Source organism: Bubalus kerabau, chromosome 18 (assembly GCF_029407905.1).
Source record: "Bubalus kerabau isolate K-KA32 ecotype Philippines breed swamp buffalo chromosome 18, PCC_UOA_SB_1v2, whole genome shotgun sequence".
In the NCBI taxonomy this organism is placed as follows: domain Eukaryota; kingdom Metazoa; phylum Chordata; class Mammalia; order Artiodactyla; family Bovidae; genus Bubalus; species Bubalus kerabau.
This window is the reverse complement of record NC_073641.1, coordinates 41,829,198-41,850,631: the sequence shown is the minus strand read 5'-3', so window position 1 is coordinate 41,850,631 and position 21,434 is coordinate 41,829,198. Positions and strand designations below refer to the sequence as shown.

General features: G+C 42.8%; 1 protein-coding gene across 8 annotated transcripts in view; it reads right to left on the bottom strand.

Annotated features, from left to right (window-relative positions):
• The window catches only part of ADAMTS12 (ADAM metallopeptidase with thrombospondin type 1 motif 12), a 384,678-nt gene that overhangs the window by 270,862 nt on the left and 92,382 nt on the right, over positions 1-21,434 (bottom strand). Inside the window, exon 2 of one of the 8 annotated variants that reach the window (XM_055554964.1) lies at positions 19,816-20,118. The exons of the other annotated variants lie outside the window; for them this stretch is intronic. The gene's annotated coding sequence lies outside the window, so the exon portion shown is untranslated. The remainder of the gene's footprint in view (positions 1-19,815; positions 20,119-21,434) is intronic. 8 annotated transcript variants of the gene reach the window in all.

The following is a 21,434-nucleotide window of genomic DNA, read 5'->3' as shown; positions in this document are numbered from 1 at the left end:
ACATACGTTTATCATACAATCCAGCAATCACACTCCTTGTTATCAGCCCAGAGGAACTGTAAACTTATATCCACACAAAAACCTGCACTTGGGTGCTTATAGCAGCTGTATTCATAATTGCCCAAGCTTGGAATGTAGCCAAGATGTCTTTTAGTAAATGAATGGATAAGCAAACTGTTGTCCATCCAGACAATGAAATATTATTCAAAATAAAAAAGAAATGAACTATCAAGCCATGAAGAGACATGGAATAAACTTAAAAGGATATTACTAAGTGAAAAAAAAATCAGAAAAGGCTATAGGCATGATTCCAACTATATGAAATTCTGGAAAAGGCAAAACTATGGAGACAGTAATATAATCAGTGGTTTCCAGAGACTGGGAGTGGGGGGAGAGTTGAATAGGTGGAACACAGAGGATTTTTTAGGGCAGTGAAAATTCTCTGTATAATAACATAAGGGTGTACCTGTACATGTCATTATATATTTGTCCAAATCCGTGGAATGTACAAAACAAACAATGAACCCTAAGGTAAAAACAGTGACGGCTTCCCTAGCAGTCCACTGGTTGAGAATTCGCCTTCCAGTTCCGGGGGTTATGGATTCAATCTCTGGTGGGGGAACTAAGATCCCACTTGCCACATGACGTGACCAAGAAATAATTAAAGAAAAAAAAAACCTGTGGCCTTTGGGCCAATATGATTGTCAATATAGATTCTTCAATTGTAACAAATGTATCACTCTGGTGGTGGATGTCAACAGTGGGGTAGGCTAAGCATGTAGTAGGGGGCATGTGGGTATACAGGAAATCTCTGTAGCTTTCTCTTAAAATTCTTCTGTGAACTTAGGACTACTCTTTAAAAAATTAAATTGCAAAAAAAGTTCCAAGTTTGTTTAATAGGTATAAAGTTTCAGTTTGGCAAGATAAAAAGAGTTTGGTAAATGGATGCACTCACAACATGAATGCACTTAATGCCACAGAACGGCCTATGTAAAAATAGTTACGACAATAAATTTTATATTGTGTGTTTTAGCACAATATAAAAAACTGCAAGAAAAAAAGAGAAAATAAAAATCCGTTGTCCTTAAAATGAGAACTGTCGCTTTCAATAAGTAAATTCTGCATGGATTTAATTTTAGACTCAGGAGCCATCTCCTTGCACATGAGCTACCATAACCCACCTAAACCAGAGATGGCAAAATTCTGGTCCACACACTGCCACCTGCCTCACCTACGTGGCCCTGTGTTGGGTTCACAGCAGACACTGCTATTCATCCTTGGCACACTGCCCATACTGTCTACTCACCTTATAGACCCTCTCCACAGCGGTTTGGGCATCTTCTCTCGATTCACCAAATTTGAAATGAGAAATGAAACTTATTTACCATTATAATCTGGACATAACTCTTCCTACGGTGTTCTATTACTCATTTGGAAAACATATGGAAGGTCAGGAAATTGAGCAAAAATAATGGCAGAATTTAATATATATATATATTCTAGGAAAAGAGATGAAAAAGAGTTCCTGTGTGTGCCTTCCTCCATACGTAATAAAGTATATGCATGTGAGTGAAACATGAGATCCTCTTTGTCCAGAGTTCTTGAAAACAGTCACTGGGCTGTATTTCACCCCTTTGCATAATGAAAATCCTGTCTTAAAGGCAGCTCTGCATGACTCTTAAGAACTGAGCTAGCACTGGATACGTTTCCACTGGATTTGATTTCTTTTGAACACCTACTCTTTGAAGTGCATTAAGATAAGCCCCACCACATGTGATGTATTTATAAATAAGGCTTGCGTATTGCCTTCTAGATACAGACATGAATAACTGTTAATACAAAGCAGGCAGTGAAAAGGAACAGATCCCATGCTGTGGAGGTATTAATGAGAAAGCAATTGATTCCATCTGGGAAGGTTTCACAAAGGAGGTGTCTGCAGTCTGGGCCTTGGAGAATGAGGAGTTCTTTACAGTCTGGGAATATAATCTTTTAGGCAGCTGAAAAGACTTTGCACGAAGTTCTGATATGGAAGGTAGAGGCGTAGCCAGGATTCCAGCACACAGAAGTTGTTCTTGACTGAATCTTCTAATTGTTCTTTGTCCTTTTGAGAACAGCTTTCACTACTTATCTTCTTGTTCAAGGACATTTCAGGTTCTAAGCCTCCTCCCTTTTTGAATTCAGGCCCAACACAGTAACTCTTTGGCCAACTTTCCAATAATTGGTCTACTCAACAGTAAGAACAGTCAGTTCTTGAGATTTGGGTTGGAGCTTGGTAGATAAGTATTCACAGCTTTAAGAACCATACTCCCTTTAGTTTTCATTCTTCTCCTTTAGGGAGTTTAAAGTGAGAACTGGCTGCTGATGAGTGAACTATGGTCCTTATAAAATGAAAACATGCTGCCAAACAATTTATGTTCTGGCGTGTACTCTAGATCAGGGCTCCCCATTCTCCAGACCTAATGATCCGAGGTGGACCTTGATGATCTGAGGTGGAGCTGATGTAACAATAACAGAAACAAAGTGTATAATGAATGTAATGTGCTTGAGTCATTCCGAAACCATTCCCACCCTACCCGCCCTGCAAGTCCTCAGAAAAATCATCTCCCAGGAAACTGGTCCCTGGTGCCAAAAAGATTGGCGACCGCTGCTCTAGAGGTATGTGTGTGTCAACTACAGAGCCTCCTTTGTGGCTTGTCAGAGCTCCACCACTGTGGCCATCAAGATGATAAACCAGGGCCCATTATTTTATGTGAATTAGTAGTCACTAGATTCAGAATTACCTGCCTCCTAGTAGTAGCATGGACCTAAGTATATGCATAAAACTGATAAGAAAACAGGCAAAAAAATATCATTTTTTTGTCTTCCCTTGCACTTTGTATTTCGCTTAACCCCAAGCAGATGTTGAGTGATTTATTTCCAGAAGCTAGCATAGCACCATACACACTGAGCTACTGAAAAAGAATATCTTTTGTTACGATGCTGGTGTAGATGCACAAATAACCTCCAATTCTTTCTGCTGATGGGGAAAAACAGGGTTGAGTTGGCCCTTTATTAAGAGAAACATTGTTAAAAAGTGGCTGACCATCAAGCATTGCCCTAGGAAAGCAGCTGGCTGGGCTTCCTCTGAATCCACTATGTCAGGCTTTTGTTTAATTTCACACTAACATGATCTGAGATCATCACTTTCATCTACCCAATCAAGAAGCATTTCTTAGTTGTTTCCTGTGTGCCAGCTTCTCCTCAGAGCCCTGAGAATGTAACATTGAACAAACTCGACATTCCTGTCCTTGCAAAGCTTACAGTCTAGTGAAGAACACAGATAATTAAATAGCAATTAACATGCATTGTAATAAAAGTCCTGACTAGGAATATGTGGGTTTCTATGAGAGCATATGAGAACCTAGAGTTTGCAGGAAACTGACACAATAATTTGGCACCAAAAACTAGAGCCAGACATCCTGGAATGTGAAGTCAAGTGGGCCTTAGAAAGCATCACTACAAACAAAGCTAGTGGAGGTGATGGAATTCCAGTGGAGCTATTTCAGATCCTGAAAGATGATGCTGTGAAAGTGCTGCACTCAATATGCCAGCACATTTGGAAAACTCAGCAGTGGCCACAGGACTGGAAAAGGTCAGTTTTCATTCCAATCCCAAAGAAAGGCAATGCCAAAGAATGCTCAAACTACTGCACAATTGCACTCATCTCACACGCTAGTAAAGTAATGCTCAAAATTCTCCAAGCCAGGCTTCAGCAATATGTGAACCGTGAACTTCCTGATGTTCAAGCTGGTTTTAGAAAAGGCAGAGGAACCAGAGATCAAATAGCCAACATCCGTTGGATCATGGAAAAAGCAAGAGAGTTCCAGAAAAACATCTATTTCTGCTTTATTGACTATGCCAAAGCCTTTGACTGTGTGGATCACAAGAAACTGTGGAAAATTCTGAAAGAGATGGGAATACCAGACCACCTGATCTGCCTCTTGAGAAATTGGTATGCAGGTCAGGAAGCAACAGTTAGAACTGGACATGGAACAACAGACTGGTTCCAAATAGGAAAAGGAGTTCGTCAAGGCTGTGTATTGTCACCCTGTTTATTTAACTTATATGCAGAGTGCATCATGAGAAACGCTGGACTGGAAGAAACACAAGCTGGAATGAAGATTGCCAGGAGAAATATCAATAACCTCAGATATGCAGATGACACCACCCTTATGGCAGAAACTGAAGAGGAACACAAAAGCCTCTTGATGAAAGTTAAAGTAGAGAGTGAAAAAGTTGGCTTAAAGCTCAACATTCAGAAAACAAAGATAATGGCATCCGGTCCCATCACTTCATGGGAAATAGATGGGGAAACAGTGGAAACAGTGTCAGACTTTATTTTTCTGGGCTCCAAAATCACTACAGATGGTGACTGCAGCCATGAAATTAAAAGACGCTTACTCCTTAGAAGGAAAGTTATGACCAACCTAGATAGCATATTCAAAAGCAGAGACATTACTTTGCCAACAAAGGTCCATCTAGTCAAGGCTATGGTTTTTCCTGTGGTCATGTATGGATGTGAGAGTTGGACTGTGAAGAAGGCTGAGCGCCGAAGAATTGATGCTTTTGCACTGTGGTGTTGGAGAAGACTCTTGAGAGTCCCTTGGACTGCAAGGAGATCCAACCAGTCCATTCTGAAGGAGATCGACCCTGGGATTTCTTTGGAAGGAATGATGTTAAAGCTGAAACTCCAGTACTTTGGCCACCTCAGGCGAAGAGTTGACTCATTGGAAAAGACTCTGATGCTGGGAGGGATGGGGGCAGGAGGAGAAGGGGACGACAGAGGATGAGATGGCTGGATGGCATCACTGACTCGATGGACGTGAGTCTGAGTGAACTCCGGGAGTTGGTGATGGACAGGGAGGCCTGGCGTGCTGCGATTCATGGGGTTGCAAATAGTTGGACACGACTGAGCAACTGATCTGATCTGATCTGAACATGTTTTGGGGTTGCTTGTATGTGGGTGAACTATGCTGGTTTTTTTCTAACCATGATTGTACACAACTTTATGAAAAATTACCCAAAACTTGGAAATAATGCAAAAGGATGACAACATGTCCTTGTGATTTCACACTGGCTCACTGTCCAACAGGCCTACTCAGAGGCTAATTCTCTAAAGGAATGTACTCTTATTTGAATTACTTTTTACCTCTGATAAGAGTCTAGATTCTGTGAAGTTAGAATTAACTTGTAGAAGATTGAAAAACCGATGTGACTTTTGTCTAATAGAAATGCGAATAGTTACTTGTCAGTAGAGAAGAGAACCCTGAAGGTTAACTTTCATTGCCTTGTATAATATTAAACTGTTTTGTATCTGACTTGACATTCTAATCCCAGGATTCTCTTTTCCCATTAACTCTTACTTGTGTTTTTTTAAATTTATTTATTTTAATTGGCAGCTAATTACTTTACAATATTGTAGTGGTTTTTGCCATACATTGACATGAATCATGTGCTTTTGTTTTTAACCAGCTTTACTATGCTGCTTATTCCTGCTTCAATGAACTGAGTTTTTAAATTAAATTAATTAAACATGAAAATTATGTTTTCAACTTTTTGAAAATGACCCTATGACAGTGCATATCACCTAGGGACCATAGGACACACTGAACTACTGAAAAAAAATAGACTTTCATCAAAACATATAGAAAAATTAATTGTAATGCTAAAAAAAATTTTTTTAAGTTATTTGTATACTAGAAACAAACCAAAAATGAAACTAACAGTTCTATTCACAGTATCATCAAAAAGAATTGAAAAATTACAAATCAATTTTTAAACAGAGGTTCAAGATTTATGTGAGACAGCAAAAGAGACACAGATGTATAGAACAGTCTTTTGGACTCTGTGGGAGAGGGCAAGGGCGGGATGATATGCGAGAATGGCATTGAAACATGTAAATTATCACATGTGAAATGAATCGACAGTCCAGTTTCAATGCATGAGACAGGGTGCTTGGGGCTGGTGCACTGGGATGACCCAGAGGGATGGAATGGGGAGGGAGGTGGGAGGGAGGTTCAGGATGGGGGAACACGTGTACACCCATGGTGGATTCATGTCAATGTACGGCAAAACCAATGCAATACTTAAAGTAAAAAATAAATAAATAAAACTGAAAAACAAAAGATTTATACCCTCAATTCTATAAAACATCACTACATCACTGAGATAAATTAAGAATTTCTAAAGAGTTGGAAAACATACAATGTTTAAGGATTGAGGACACAGTTTGGGGAAATTCTCCCCAAACTGACCTATATTTCAGCATAATCCTTATCAAAATTTCAAGTGAATTTTTTTTGGAGAAGTTAAGGAGATTATCCTAAAACTTGTATTGAAATGAAAAATACCTAGAACAGCCAAAATAAGTTTTATAAAAAAGAACAAAGTTGGAAAAGGACTCCCTTATTTCAAAGTTTACTGTAAAACTGCAGTAACAAAGACAGTGTGTGGTATTGGTGTAAGGAAAGATATCCAGATCACCGGAAGAGAATGAAGAGCTAAGAAATCAACCCTTACTTTTAAGTCAATTAATTTTTAATGAAATTGCCAAGGCAACTTAATGCAGAGAGGATAGGAAAACCAGAAAAGGAAATGGGGCTGATGTCCATATGGGAAAGAATGAAGGTGGACACCTACCTCACACCATATATCAAACTAAACTCACAGCGGATCACAGACCTAAATGCAGGAGTGAAAACTATGAGGAGCGCATCACTGTGACCTCGGATAAGGCAAAAATTTTCTTATATATAATGCCAAAAGCATAAATCATGAGACAAAGGTGATAAATTGAACTTCACCAAAATTTTTATATCCAAAAAATATCTTTTAGAAAACAAAAAAGCTGACACGCACAGAAAATACGTGCACAAAATCTGATAAAAGACTTGTACATAATGTGTGCATGTATGTGTATATACACATACATACACATATATTACACATAAGATTTTATATATTGTTGCTGTTGTTTAGTTGCTAAGTCATGTCCGATTCTTTTGTGACCCCATGGACCCACCCCTTTTGAGCCCACCAGTCTCCTCTGTCCATGGGATTTCTCAGGCTAGAATACTTACACACATGCACACATACTTATAAGTCAATAAGACAAGCCAATTACAAAATTGGCAAATCTGAATAGACTCTTCAATATGAGTAGGTACTCATACTCAAGATATGAGTATCTACTAAACTCATAAAAAGGTGCTCAACATCATTAATTATTAGGGAAATACAAATGAAAACCATAATTATATACCACCACATTCCCATCTGCACCCATCTTGAACATCTGTTTAAAAACCGATTTGTAATTTTTCAATTCTTTTTGATGATACTGTGAATAGAAATGTTAGTTTCATTTTTGGTTTGTTTCTAGTATAGAAATACTTTTTTAAAAAAATTTCAGCGTTACAATTCATTTTTCTATAATAAATCTTTCTATAATAAAGACTGAGGGCTGGAGGAGAAGAGGTAGACAGAATGAGATGGTTGGATGGCTGCAGGGCAGCCCGGCCTGCTGCAGTCCATGGGGTCACAAAGAGTTGGACACAACTTAGTGATTGAAAAAGACAAGGATTTAAAGATCTAGGAATACTGTTGGCCAGCATCTGGAAAAACCAAAACCCACAAATAATGCTGGTGAAAAGGTAAAATAGCACAATTAACTTGGAAAAAAGTTTGGCAGAAGGTTTGCTCAGAAGACGAAACATATACTTTTCATATAGCCAAGCAATTCCACTCCTAAGTATCTACCCAAGAGAAAAGAAAGCATATTGACACAAGGCCATGTATGCAAATATCTACAGCAGCATTATTCACAATTTCTCAAAACTGAAAACAATCCAACATCCATCAGTTGGTGAACAGATAAGCAAATTATTATATATCAATACAATGAAATATTTTTCAGCAATAAAAAGAACAAGCCACTTATAAATGCAAAAACAAAGATGAACCTCAAAAATATTATGCTAAGGGGAAAAAACCAAACACAAAAGACATCTTTATGATTCTACTCTACAAAATTTCTTTAAAATGCACATCTCTTGGAAAAGAGAATTTGCCCTGAGCTAGGATGGGAATGAGAACTGACATGCAAATAGGCAAGAGTGAACTTTTAGGTGTTACAGAAATATTCCAAAACGTATTCTGGTGATGAGTCAACAATTGCATAAATTTACCAAAAATCTCTGAACTGTACAGTTAGAGTAGGTAAATTGTATAGCATATAAATGATACCTCAATAAACCTACCAAAAAACATTTCTAAAATCATAATTTACTTTTTTGGGCTAGCAGTTCTCCAATGAGGATAGACAGGGATGGGTGTGGGGTAGTGAGGAATATAGGAGGCAGGCATGTTAGAATTATCTAAGGTTTTTTGTAGCATACATATATTTCTTCCCTGCATATAATATAGAAATCAAAGAATATCATCATCTATTATGGAAAGGCTATATACAGTTTGCAAACACTCCTTCAAATGACTCTGATATACATGATCCACATAAGTACCCCTGAGAATCTCCTCTTGATCAGATTGGGTCCCAGGAGTCTATGTTTTCAATAAGCAAAATGAGTGTAATGACTCTGCCCACGTTCTACAATGCTAGCAACTTTCAGCACTGTGGCAGGACACAGTGGGATAAATGATACTCTGGGAAGATCTATATTCTGACCCTCTTTTAATCACATCTACCCATCCACCCAGCATTTGCAGTCACCTCCACTGCCAGACACCAGAGACAGCCAATACCTCAAGACTTCAATGAATTAAACCAACAGTGAAGACTTCCAATTCCTCCATCTTTGGTGGGCATTCTTGTCCCTGGAAAGGAATCTCCCTGAGCTCAATAACAAGAAGGCCAACCATTTTGTTACAACTATGACCTAATCGTACTCATGACACATGTTAGCTATGAGATAATTTGCTCCATTTATGCCTATTTGTGGTCCTCTAGGTTGAGAAGTGCTTTGCATGATTATGAGACAGTGAGACCATATTTCCCCTTTTAAAAAGTAATATTTTTTCCTTTGAAGCATTTTGTCATTTCTTAGTCAAGAGAAGTTTCCTATTCTTGGAAAAAGTTAGGCAACATAAAAAATGTACAGTATTTGCAGTCACAACCTACTGCTTTATTTTCCTGATTGTCAGGTTTGCCAAAAAAAAAAAAAAATCAGATTGCTAGAGATTGAAGGCTAAAGGTTCCTATTATTTTTAGAAAAAGTACAGCTTTAAGAGAGAGGGAGAGAACACAGGGGCTTAAACAAAATTAAAATGCTATCCATCCAAGGCGCATGGCCAGCTCTGTGCATGTCAAAAGGTTCCAGTGTAGCAAACTGGCTGAGGTCTCTACCCTTGTTCAGCATTGTGGACAAAAACTTCAGCGCTCCCACAAAGGCTGGTTCATGATGACTGCATGTTTCTTGAGAGAAGAAAGCAACTATAGGCACTTTAATTACTACATACATAAGCGTGATTTGGTGGTGACATGAGTCATCAAAAGCGAGAATTGAATGGCACCAAGTTGAAAGGACCCCCGTGTTGTGGTCCATCCTTGAAGTGTTAGTCACACAGTTGTGTCTGACTCTTTCAGAACCCATGTACTGTAGCCCACCAGGCTCCTCTGTCCATGGGATTCTCCAGGCAAGAATACTAGAATGGGTTGCCATGCCCTTCTCCAGGGGATAGTCCCAATCCAGGGATCAAATCTAGGTCTCCTGCACTCCAGGCAGATTCTTTACCATCTGAGCCACCAGGGAAGCCTGTGGGTCCATCTTTAGGAAGGCCTGTTTCCTGATTTCCACATCAGCTGCCCACACTGATCCCTCCCATGTCCTGGCAGGACCCTCAGACAGAACTACTTCTAGGAATCGTTACTATGTCACTATGGGGTACAGAGAATCTCCAGTATAGAAAAAAGAGTGATAATTTTTTCAACATTTTACAAAGACCCTGGGAAGCAGGACTGGAAACAGAGCTGTTTTCTTCTGACTCTTGGCCATGAATTAAACAGACACTTACTGAGGACCTATCATGTGTAAGGGAGCACTCCAGTGTGAGATAAGTGAGACAAACGTAACACAGCCCCTGTCACCATGGAGCGCCCAGCTTCACTGCATGGGAGGGTACAGGGAACTCTTAGTCACCTCCAATCAAGATGATCTCATAAGGAGGCCAATTAACTCCAGAACAGATGGGTGCCCCATCCTTGCCTGGATCACCAGCTAATGGTTGTGGAGCATGTCCAGGTCCTTGTCCTGCAATCTGTGCTGGGACACAAACACCTGCCCACGGATGGTTCCTTTTGAACAGTCATCAGTGGTTGCCATCACATAACAGAAATTGGACTAACATACCTCCTCTAACTGAAACAAACAAGCAATTTTGAGAGAGGCCTGGATCATCTCTCTGCCTGTCCAATAAATGAGTACATATTCAAGATAATAAATGCAATTACATTTGAGGCTAACTCACTGAACCAATACAATATTTTAAAGTTTAAAAATAAAATAAAATTTAAAAAAATGTGGATGAATCTAAAAGAAAAATTTGTGCTGAGGGAAAGAAAAAAGAAATTAAAAATCACTAAATACTTTATAACTCCATTCGTATAAAACTCTAGACTATGTAGCTAATCTTTATTGACAGATCAGTGGGTTTCTGGTGATGGGAATTAGGATGGAATGATGGCATGCTTAAAACGAATCTTTTGGGGGTGATGGATGTGCTCACTGTTTTTTGTGGTGCTGGCTTCACAGGGATATGTGTGTGTCGGATTTTATCAAATTGTACACTTTTTAAATAAATGTAGTTTATTATTTGTCAGTCATAACAATCAATAAAGCTATTAGACAATAAAAAATAAATAAATACATAAATAAATAAAAATGTCCCAAGAAGTGAGATGGGCTGGGATCCAGGACTTTTTACTGCAGAGCCTGCACCTGGACAAATGTCTCCTCCAGTAACAGAATACAAAGGAACTAAAAATAACTGTATGCATGAGCATGCTAAGTTGCTTCAGTTGTGTCCGACTCTTTGCAATCCTATGGATGACAGCCCACCAGGCTCCTCTGTCCATGGGATTCTCCATGCCCTCCTCCAGGGGATCTTCCCAACCCAGGGATCAAACCCATGTCCTTTACATCTCCTGCATTGGCAGCTGGGTTCTTTACCACTAGAGGCACTTGTGCAGTTGAGGCAAATTATGAACAGCAAGATACAAAAGAACCAAAACCTAACTGCCAGTTCCGAGGTGTCCAGAGCAGAAGCAGGGTACTGTGCATGGTCCCTCACACAGCACAGGAAGTGGGCAGACCACCCACACCACCCTCCCTCCAGACCCCTGAACCTGCCCCTTCCCTCACACCATTTAAGAGACCAGCTCACCACCCCTAAAGGACTGAACAAGGGAACCTGTTTCTTTTCACTCCCTTGTGCTGCAGTATGGGTCCCAATAAAGACTTGCCTGACCTCTTATCAATTTCTATTGATTAAAGAATCCACAAACCCTGATTAGTAATAGAAGGAAGGAAGAAGGTGAAAAGAGAGGGAGGAAAAGGAGGGAGGGAGGAAGGAAAGGCAGGACAACTAAAATATACCAGGTGGAGGTACAAGAAAGAAGTAATGTTGTCCTTCTCTGGATAGTTCCATGGGATTTCATTTGCCAGGGACTCCAGGGCTTCCCAGGTGGCACTAGTGGTAAAGAACACACCTGCCAATGCTGGATACATAAGAGATGTGGGTTCGATTCCCGGGTCGGGAAGATCCCCTGGAGGAGAGCACAGCAACCCACTCCAGTATTCTTGCCTGGAGGATCCCATGGACAAAGGAGTCTGACAGGTTACAGTCTATAGGGTCACACAGAGTCGGATATGACTGAAGCAACTGAGCATGCACACACCCCAGCGCAGTCAGTAGGGAAAGGAACGGGGCATGATTCGAAAAGCCAGAAGTAGGTACCCCAGCCAGCGAGTTTGAATTTCAGTTGTGAGCGGATCCTTGGATCACAGCCTGAGAGAAAGAGAGGGGCTACTAGTGAGGAGGAAGTGACTCTCAGCATAAGCAAGTCTAGTCCTCAAAAAGCCCGTGTAATGCTAGCAGAGCACCTCCACACACATTCTCCTTCACTCCCCCAATAACCCTGTGAGAGAGGCAGGGCAGGCGTCACCACCCTCTCTGTGCAGACATGGCAATTACACTTCCTCCAGGTCCTCTGACTGTCCCCAGAGTGTTCTGCAAGGGAGTTCTTCACTCACTCCAGGAGCCTGGAAACTCCAGTCTCTCAGAGCAAAGTCCCAGCTCACCAAAAATGTGATTCAGGGCACAGAAGGCTGACTCACACAGACACACACACTCAGGATGCATGGATCCTATAAACCAAGGGTGGGTTTGCTCTGAGTAAATCTCAGGATCCACAGGGACACGAGAGCTCTCACAGGCTGTGGACACCATGTGAGCTTCCCACCAGACTGGATGGCCACACAAGCTCAGCCAGGGGATGGCCTGACAGCTGCCGGGTCTTGGACCCAGGGGCTCAGATCCTCAGAGAACCAGCTGCTGCCCCACGTGGGTGTCGTGAACTGTGGACAAGGACACATCTGTCATCCAAATGCCAGTTGGCACTGCCCAGGCATTCGGTCCCCAGGCCGCAAGTGGGCCACCCCGAGGGGAATGCAGAGTGGGGAAGCCTACACTCCCCAGGGCCATGGAGAAATTGACAGGAGCGTTCCATGGTCCCCCACAGGGCCCTCAGGCAAGAAAGCAGGAAGTAATCAGCAGTCCACAGAGGACGGATGCTGCTGGTGGCCAAAGGATGCCCTGCAGCCACATTCACAGCAGGTTTGAAAAGAAATAATGAACATGTTTGCAGCAGTGACGTTTTGCAAGTAACACAGAGACAAGGCTCCTGGCACCCTCTCAAAGGTATTTCAGGGCTGTGGTTTGAAAGTGAAAGCGTTACTTGCTCAGTTGTATCCCACTCTTTGAGATCCCAGGGACTGTAGCCTGCCAGGCTCCTCTGTCCACGGAATTCTCCAAGCAAGAATACTGGAGACCATTCCCTTCTCCAGGGCATCATCCCAACCCAGAGATCAAACCTGGTCTCCTGCATTGCAAGCAGATTCTTTACTGTCTGAGCCACCACAGAAGCCCCTTAATGCTCCTGGCAAACTGGTCAATTCAGGGGAAAGGATGTTTCCCGCAGGTGTGCTCAAGTCAGCTCTGGATACCTTGTCCCACCCTCGTACTGAACATAGGACCCTCCAGCAACCAACATGACATGCAGACATGTGCATTCAGACATCATGATTTTAAGTAAATCATGACATCTTGTCATTTCACCCCAACACTACACTTAAATTTATGGACATCTTCAAACATAATCACTATGCTTTTAGGTGTTAACCTAACAAGGTTGAGAAGTAATTTCTGAGTGTTGTAAACAATACAACTTTTTGCTGTTCTCTAAAAAAAAAAAATCTCTTTACAGTTCATCTGTTCATATAAGGAACAGACAAGGTCCACCCTTGGCATTTGGTTCTTTTGCCGTTTATATCTGTTTGATCCTACAGCTTATTCCTTGGAAGGAAAGTTATGGCCAACCTAGACAGCATATTAAAAAGCAGAGATATTACTTTGCCAACAAAGGTCCATCTAGTCAAGGCTATGGTTTTATCAGTGGTCATGTATGGATGTGAGAGTTGGACTGTGAAGAAAGCTGAGCACCAAAGAATTGATGCTTTTGAACTGTGGTGTTGGAGAAGACTCTTGAAGAGTCCCTTGGACTGCAACGAGATCCAACCAGTCCATCCTAAAGGAGACCAGTCTTGGGTGTTCATTGGAAGGACTGATGCTGAAGCTGAAACTCCAATACTTTGGCCACCTCACGCGAAGAGCTGACTCATTGGAAAAGACTCTGATGCTGGGAGGGATTGGGGGCAGGAAGAGAAGGGGACGACAGAGGATGAGATAGCTGGATGGCATCACGACTCGATGCACATGAGTTTGGGTGAATTCCGGGAGTTGGTGATGGACAGGGAGGCCTGGCGTGCTGCAGTTCACAAAGAGTTGGACACAACTGAGCAACTGAACTGAACTGATCCTACAGCAGGTTGACCTGTCTTTCCTTCCTGCAGAAACCAGGTCAGTTGTCCTACAAAGCAACTCATAATCTAATTTTGTCTGTTTACTTCCTTGTACCCTGTTCCATAAAGTGCTAAAATGAGTTAGAAGCTTGATTAGACTCAAGCACATGGTAGGTGTATGTGTGTATACATATATGTGCATCAAGAATGCATGCATAGATTTATACACGTATACATATATATGAATCAAATCAAGCTTGTGGCTTGATACATACATATATATATACACATACACACAGCTGCTGCTGCTAAGTCGCTTCAGTTGTGTCCGACTCTGTGGGACCCCATAGACGGCAGCCCACCAGGCTCCCCCGTCCCTGGGATTCTCCAGGCAAGAACACTGGAGTGGGTTGCCATTTCCTTCTCCAATGCATGAAAGTGAAGTTGCTCAGTCTTGTCCAACTCATAGTGACCCCCTGGACTGTAGCCTACAAGGCTCCTCTGTCCATGGGATTTTCTAGGCAAGAGTACTGGAGTGGCTTGCCATTGCCTTCTCCAGCATACAGACAGACATATGGTTAAATAGTGGATGCCAGCTTCTTTCACACATATACGTAAACATATGACTAAGGACCCTTCAAAGGTAATGCTGTGTTCTTCCTGCTGCATCCCGAATGAGGTATCCCTTACATCTATCTGGTTCACCCACACTTAGTGACACAAACATTGATCAGAGGGTTCCAGGTTGATCCCCAGATTAACAGGTGATCCCTCCATTGTAAGATCAGGCTCCAGTGATGAAGGCAAACCAAGCCCAGACCTCAAAGCCTCCTAGGAGATGAAGGGCATCACCTCTGGCCTAAACTCTGCCCCTGATTCCTCACCCACCTGGTCACAGCTTCTCCTGTGCAGGGAAACATAGCTGACTGACCCTTAATCCCTGGCTGTCAGCAAGAATTAGCTTTCTGGTAACTACTGGGTTGAAAGGAGTGATCAGAAGCTTTAAAATCTTAAATTACCCTAAGAAGAGGGCCTGGGCAGAATAGAGTATTGAAAGTTTGAGATCCTAAACTTAATCTTGATATTCACATGCTCTGTAATCCCAATCACTTAAACTTCTCTGAATCAACAGAGAGGACTCAATGAGAGAAGAGTCCAGAGGAACGTTCAAGCCAATCAAGTTTATCTTCTGAGAATTAGAACCTGGCACGCCTGTGTGAGACTGTACAGTGACAGCTGAGCCACATTAACAGAAATTCTTTGGAGAAAATGTCCACAAACACTTATTGCTTTGGTTCCTGAAATTTCTCACTCTTGGTTGTTCCATTCGTGATTCTCTGAGATATTCCAGACATATTTTCAAATCTTCCAATAAATTCCTTTTTTGTCTGGCTTAGGATAACCATATCAGTTTCTGTGGTTTGCTACGAAAAGAACCTTTATTAATATATCAACCATCTTCCAAGGCCAAGTTCAGATTCTGACACTCCCTGAAGATACTTACGTGGCTACATCAGCCATGGTTGGCTTTCTTTCCATGTATTATGAGGCTAATCACCTGTGAAACTCATTCAAAATATCTGAGGTATTCACACGGAAACTGACTTCCCTCTTGCTTCCACACTTTATTAGTCCACTAGATGTGGAACAGAGTGACCCCACACACAGAGGAAATCCCCTTGACACCAGGAATGTGAATTTCACCTAGCCAGCTCCCATCTTCCACCCAGTCCCCCTTTTCAGAAGATGATGGACAAAAACTATTATCGTCTGAGAGTACTGGTTTTCACTGACCTTGTAACAATACAACTCCACATTTCACACAATTGACAATGCACTCCAATTACTGCCTTGGTGAAGTCTCCTCTACTTCTTTTTATCTCCAGGGAGACTTGTGCAGCTGTGGGCACACAGGAGATGCTTGGCAGATATGTGCTGACTCAGCCCCTTGCCAAGGCTACTCTCCCTGATCTTGTGCGGAGCCATTGCTGACTGGGGTGGGAGGAAAGGTGACAAAACCACAGAATTTCTCTGGAGTTTGAGTCCTTTTGATCAGTCCTGCAGCTGCTGCAAAACTGAAGGACCAGAGACTTACCCCTGGGCTCACTGGCCTTGGTTACCAGGCTGCTTCCATAGCAATGAAGCAAAGTCAAGAAGAACCATGCCCTTGAAAAGCTAATCATGGCTGCAGGGCAATCCTGATGTAAATTTTAAAAGATGCCCCTTCTTTTCCCTACTGCAGTCCAACCCATCAGGGGCAACTTGATGAGCAGAGTATGAGCTAGATTCCAACTCCTATTTGTCCTATGGCTGACGTTTTTGTCCAGTACACAGGCTAATCAAGCAAATACGGCCCAACCCTGGCACCTTTGAACTGACACCAAAGTCAGCCACTCCAGACAGCCTTCCAGAATTGAACCACTGCCTCTGTTCCCCCTTCCCTGGGCACTCTCTAAACACCAGACTCAACCACAGACTTGGCCAGTCACCCTCCCTTGGGCTGTGCCCTGAAGGCATTGGACAGTTCAGATCATCTGGGCTTCACCTGCCCCAGGGCTCTAGCCACTTGTCCCCACAGCCACTCTGATGATCAGCTGCCTGGAGTGTGATCAGCTCTGTAGGGTACGGCCAGATGGCACCTGGTAACCACTTTTGCCTACTACTCACCTCCTCTTCTGAGACTTCTCTGTTGACTCTGAGGTGAGAGAAGCCACAGCACCCACTCCTGACACTCAACCATGCATACTCAAGAAGTGCAGAGGAATAGGACCACATGGAGAGATCTCTGAACAAAGGAGGACACAGCCAGCACATACATCTGCTTCCCCTCCCACCCCTAAGCAGGCTGCCCTGAGAAGCAGGACTCTATGTTGTTTCTCAGAAGCAGCCATCAACCCCACTTGATGCCAAGGGGTCCCAGGTTGGCAGTACAGCCTCCTTCCCCCCGCCTCACTTGGTGCCCCTCGCTCCTGCCCCCCAAGACTGTGGTCCTGACCAAGGAAGTGACATGGCAGCCTTGGTCCCACGCCCTCCTTTCTGAAGAACTTCGGTGAAGGCCAGCTTCCTGTCTCTCTACTGGGTTATTTTTGGTGTTCCATCTTCCCCCACCCCAAACTAAAAAGTTCTTGAGGACAGAGGCCAAGTGTTCAGATTCCTCAGTACACATGTGCATTATCGCGTCAGTCATGTCCGACTCTTTGCGACCCCATGGACTGCAGCCTGTCAGGCTCCTCTGTCCATAGGATTAGCTAAGCAAGAAGACACCTCTTCAAACTACAGGCTTGTGTCCTCGTGCTTTCTGCCCTCACAGGCAGACAGCAAACGACAAAGAGAAGCTGCAGTAGGCGTGAAGGGCCTTCCTCTCCCAGGCTTCTCTGGAGAATGGCTCCTGCAAGGACAAGGCAGGCTGAGGGTGGAGATGATGTCTGGGGCAACCAGACATCATCCTGGGACCTGAGGAGGACTGAAGGAACATGTTCCCACAGAGGATAGGCTTGAGTTCCATTTCCTGGAGATGTAGGAATTCAGACATCACTCTGCATGCGTGCAACCAGTCAAAGCAAAGTGCACGTGCCCGTAGGTATCCCGGGCCTCACCTCTCAGTCCCTCTCTCTGGCTCCTCAGTCTACATAAAAGTGAAGTCACTGTGTGAACTTCAGCAATTCCTTCATCTCTCAGAACCTATCTGTAAAACAAAGGACATCTCTCTCTCCCCCCTGCCATCCCCAGCTCCCTCCTTCTCTCCTCCCCTAATTCTAGCCTTCACTCTTTTTCTAGACTTCTGCAAGATTTAAATGATGTAACCTATGGCACAACTTAGCAACTGAATGACAACAATCTATGAAGAGGCCCTTCCTTGATATCTGGTGTGTGCTCAACCCTTCTGCCATATCCACGTGCATCTATCAACCCCCTGGCCTCAGACACTAAGACCCTCCAGGTCAGAGGGTCCACTCACTCCATCCTGTAGTCTCTTGATTGGTTTCTCAGCCCTCTGCCTTGTCCCACTTCAGTAGCTGTTCCCTTTCCAGGGGATCTTCCCAACCTAGGGATCAAACCCAGGTCTCTCACATTGCAGGCAGATTCTTTACCATCTGAGCCACTAGGGAAGCCCCATGCTCATCACAGCAGGTGAAATATAAGTGATGCCATGTCACTGCACTCCTTAATCTGCCCCCACGGCTCCTAGCTCCCTCAGAGGCAAGGCAAGGTCCCAACAATGGATCTGAGGCCCTAGGAATGTCTACCCCCACCCCCAGCTACTCAACACCCCACTCACTCAACTCCAACTACACTTGCCTTTTTGCTGAGCCTTCAACACCAGGCATATTTCTGCCCCAGGGCCTTTGTAAACACTGTTCTTTCAGTCAATGGAGTCCTTTCCCCATATACTTTCAGAGCTCCCTCCCTCATCTCCAGGGGTCTGGACTTATAGTTATCTTCTCATTGAAGCCCTCTCTGGTCACCCTATCCACTTAACCATCCCCGTAATTCTTTCCCTCCTTTCCTGCTGTATTGTTCTCCTTGGTACTGATCACCATCAAACAAAGTAGATATTTCTATCATGTTTATTTCCTGGACATCTTCTTCAATACGGAAGCTCTAGGAGAGTATGAATTCTTATGTGGGTTCACTATTGTCTCTAGAATACTGCCTGCCATTTAGTGGGGGCTCAATAAATCTTTGTAGAATAAACCCCTCTTTTACTCCTTTATGGCTACATATGTATCTCTAATGTGTCTAAAACTAAGAATAATCTTATTCCTATGTCCATTCCCACAAAATGGGAATCTGCTCAAATTTTTAAAGGAAGATGTCAAATGTTTTTATTTGTTTTAATTAGTAATTAAAGTTGTAGAGAATAAACTCCATTTTGTTCCATTTCTTAAAAATAATTTTCTGAATAGTGTGAAATACCAAGAAACGTGATGACCATCCAGCAACAGAAGCTTTAGGGAGGTAGGTTTCTTAACATCTGGACACTGATATACATGGAAGGTTATCCAATCATATTTTTTAATTGAATTTTATATTTTTCAAAATGAGACTTTAAAAGTTGCCCAAATTTTACCCAAATTAGCCCCATTTTCTTATTTGTTTAATACATTTCCACATGAAGCTCCATATGTTATCCTCATATTCCATTTGATATCCACAACTTATTTTGTATCACATTTTCAGTACAAGCATTCTAGACAATAATCTGTCAAGCCAGCCCCTTTTTTAAATGAATCTCAAAGTCTGGTACTATCAACAAGATGGCTCCAGGAATAGTTATTAATGATCCTGCTAGTTCTAAAATAATATAGAAATAGTAGATACTGTCTTGACATCTTACACCAAAAAAGACACATATAAAACTTGACCAAGACCAGTCATCAAATACTAATTATTATCAGTGTTAATACAGGACAAAATCAGCAATGCAGGCCTCTTAGAGAGGATAGAACCCAGAAGGAGCCTTGAAGGAAGGATAGAATTTTTAAAACACACTGGGAAAGGGGAATAAAAAACCAGAGGAACAACTGCACTCAAGGTCCAAAGAAAGAAATGTCAGAGAAGAATAAATATCTGGGTTTGACTGGAAAGGAAGGGGCTGTCGGAAGGAGTGAAAGATTAGCGTTGAAGAAAAGGAGGAGGCTAATACCTAATCAGCCTTGGCCATCTTAAATTCCATACTCACAATGAAGGAGAAAGGTTGACCAGATGATCCTTTGGCCAAGTGCAATGATTCTTCAGTTCAAAAGTGAAAATGAAGTTGAAGTCATGTCCGACTCTTTGCGACCCCATGGACTGGACGCTCTCCGTTCATTGGGTTTTCCAGGCTAGAATACTGGAGTGGGTTGCCATTTCCTTTACCAGAGGATCTTCCTGACTCAGAGATCAAACCTGGGTTTCCCGCATTGTAGGCAGACACTTTACCGTCTGAGCCATGTGTGATGCATTTTCTCTACCTCTGAGCACACCTGTCCTTGAGGAATCATGGCTGACGCACAAAACATGAGGGAACAACAGAATACACATGTAAGCAAGTGTCAGAATGTGGCACAGACTTGGAAAGTTTCAAAAAAGGACAGATACACATTTTTAGAAGAGTCAAGGAAGAATTCCTGGGGAAGAAGAGACTCGGCCATCTCTTCAAGTGTTCTCATTATTTAAGAAGATGTGCCGTTGAGGGCACTCAAGCAAGCAAGGTAACACCAGCCTGGTAGAGGGGTGGTGGAGGAAGCCTGCAAAGAACCTTGTTCCTTTGGGTTCAGCCTGATGCCTGAGCCGATTCTCATCATGCTGTCCTCTATTCTCAGTTTATAGCCCAGCTACCCCCATGAAGTAAATAAACCAAGAACGTGATATCCCCTTGCCTGGAGACAGCGGTGCAGGTAGGGAGGGGTGTGCCCACTGCCTAGCTGAGACCCTTCCCATGGCCCGTTTCCCTTCGGGCCGCCCACTGTGGGTGGCGCATCAGTAGACGAAGAGGTAGCAGCTGCCCTTACAGCTGTGGAGGCTGTCTTAGCACTCTCTGGCTTGGCAGGTGTCCGAGACACATACACACCTGAATATTTCCCTCAGAGTCTGCAAGAGGCTAGCTTTCCAGAAGGAATAGCAAAAAAGCAGTGCACTTTCCGACTCGATGAATCACGTCTCCAGCTGTCACCCGTCAGAAACTCAGCTCCCAAAATAACTCCACTGGCAGCTTGAAACAGTCTTCAGGGGACAGCCCAAGGATGTCCTTTTCCTCACAGAGAAGACACCGACATTTACATCTTGTTTTTAGTAATTACAAAGTTCTAAGTATTTTTAAAAAGACACTTGAAAGGTTTGTTACTTTCAGGCAGTTGGTTTTAAGAAGGGGCTTTTGTGTACAGCAAAGTCTGGGTTTTCTTGGGAAACTCTAAAGGCACAGCAGAAGAACACTAGGAAGAATGCTCTCAATACTTCCAGCCCTAAAGCAAGCACTGTAGGACCCATGGGCTGAAAGAGTCAAGTCAACCCAGTCTGCAAGCATCTACCCTGGCCCTCAGTGTACATGATGGCACTGCCCTAGCAGTAAAGACAAGAAAATCATGAGGCTGGCCAGTTCAGTGATTTGAAATGTCTCAATAGATTATAAAACACCAACCCTAAAAAAACATTCCATGAGAATAAGATAAAAAAGGTGTCACCCCCACCTAATGCTCATTGATGGAGGACACTGAATACATGGGAGGGATCTGGGAAAGAGTTTAGAAACAAACAAAATATAGATCTCCAGACCCCCTGCTGTGGTTCAGTGGTTAAGTCGTGTCGGACTCTTTGCAACCA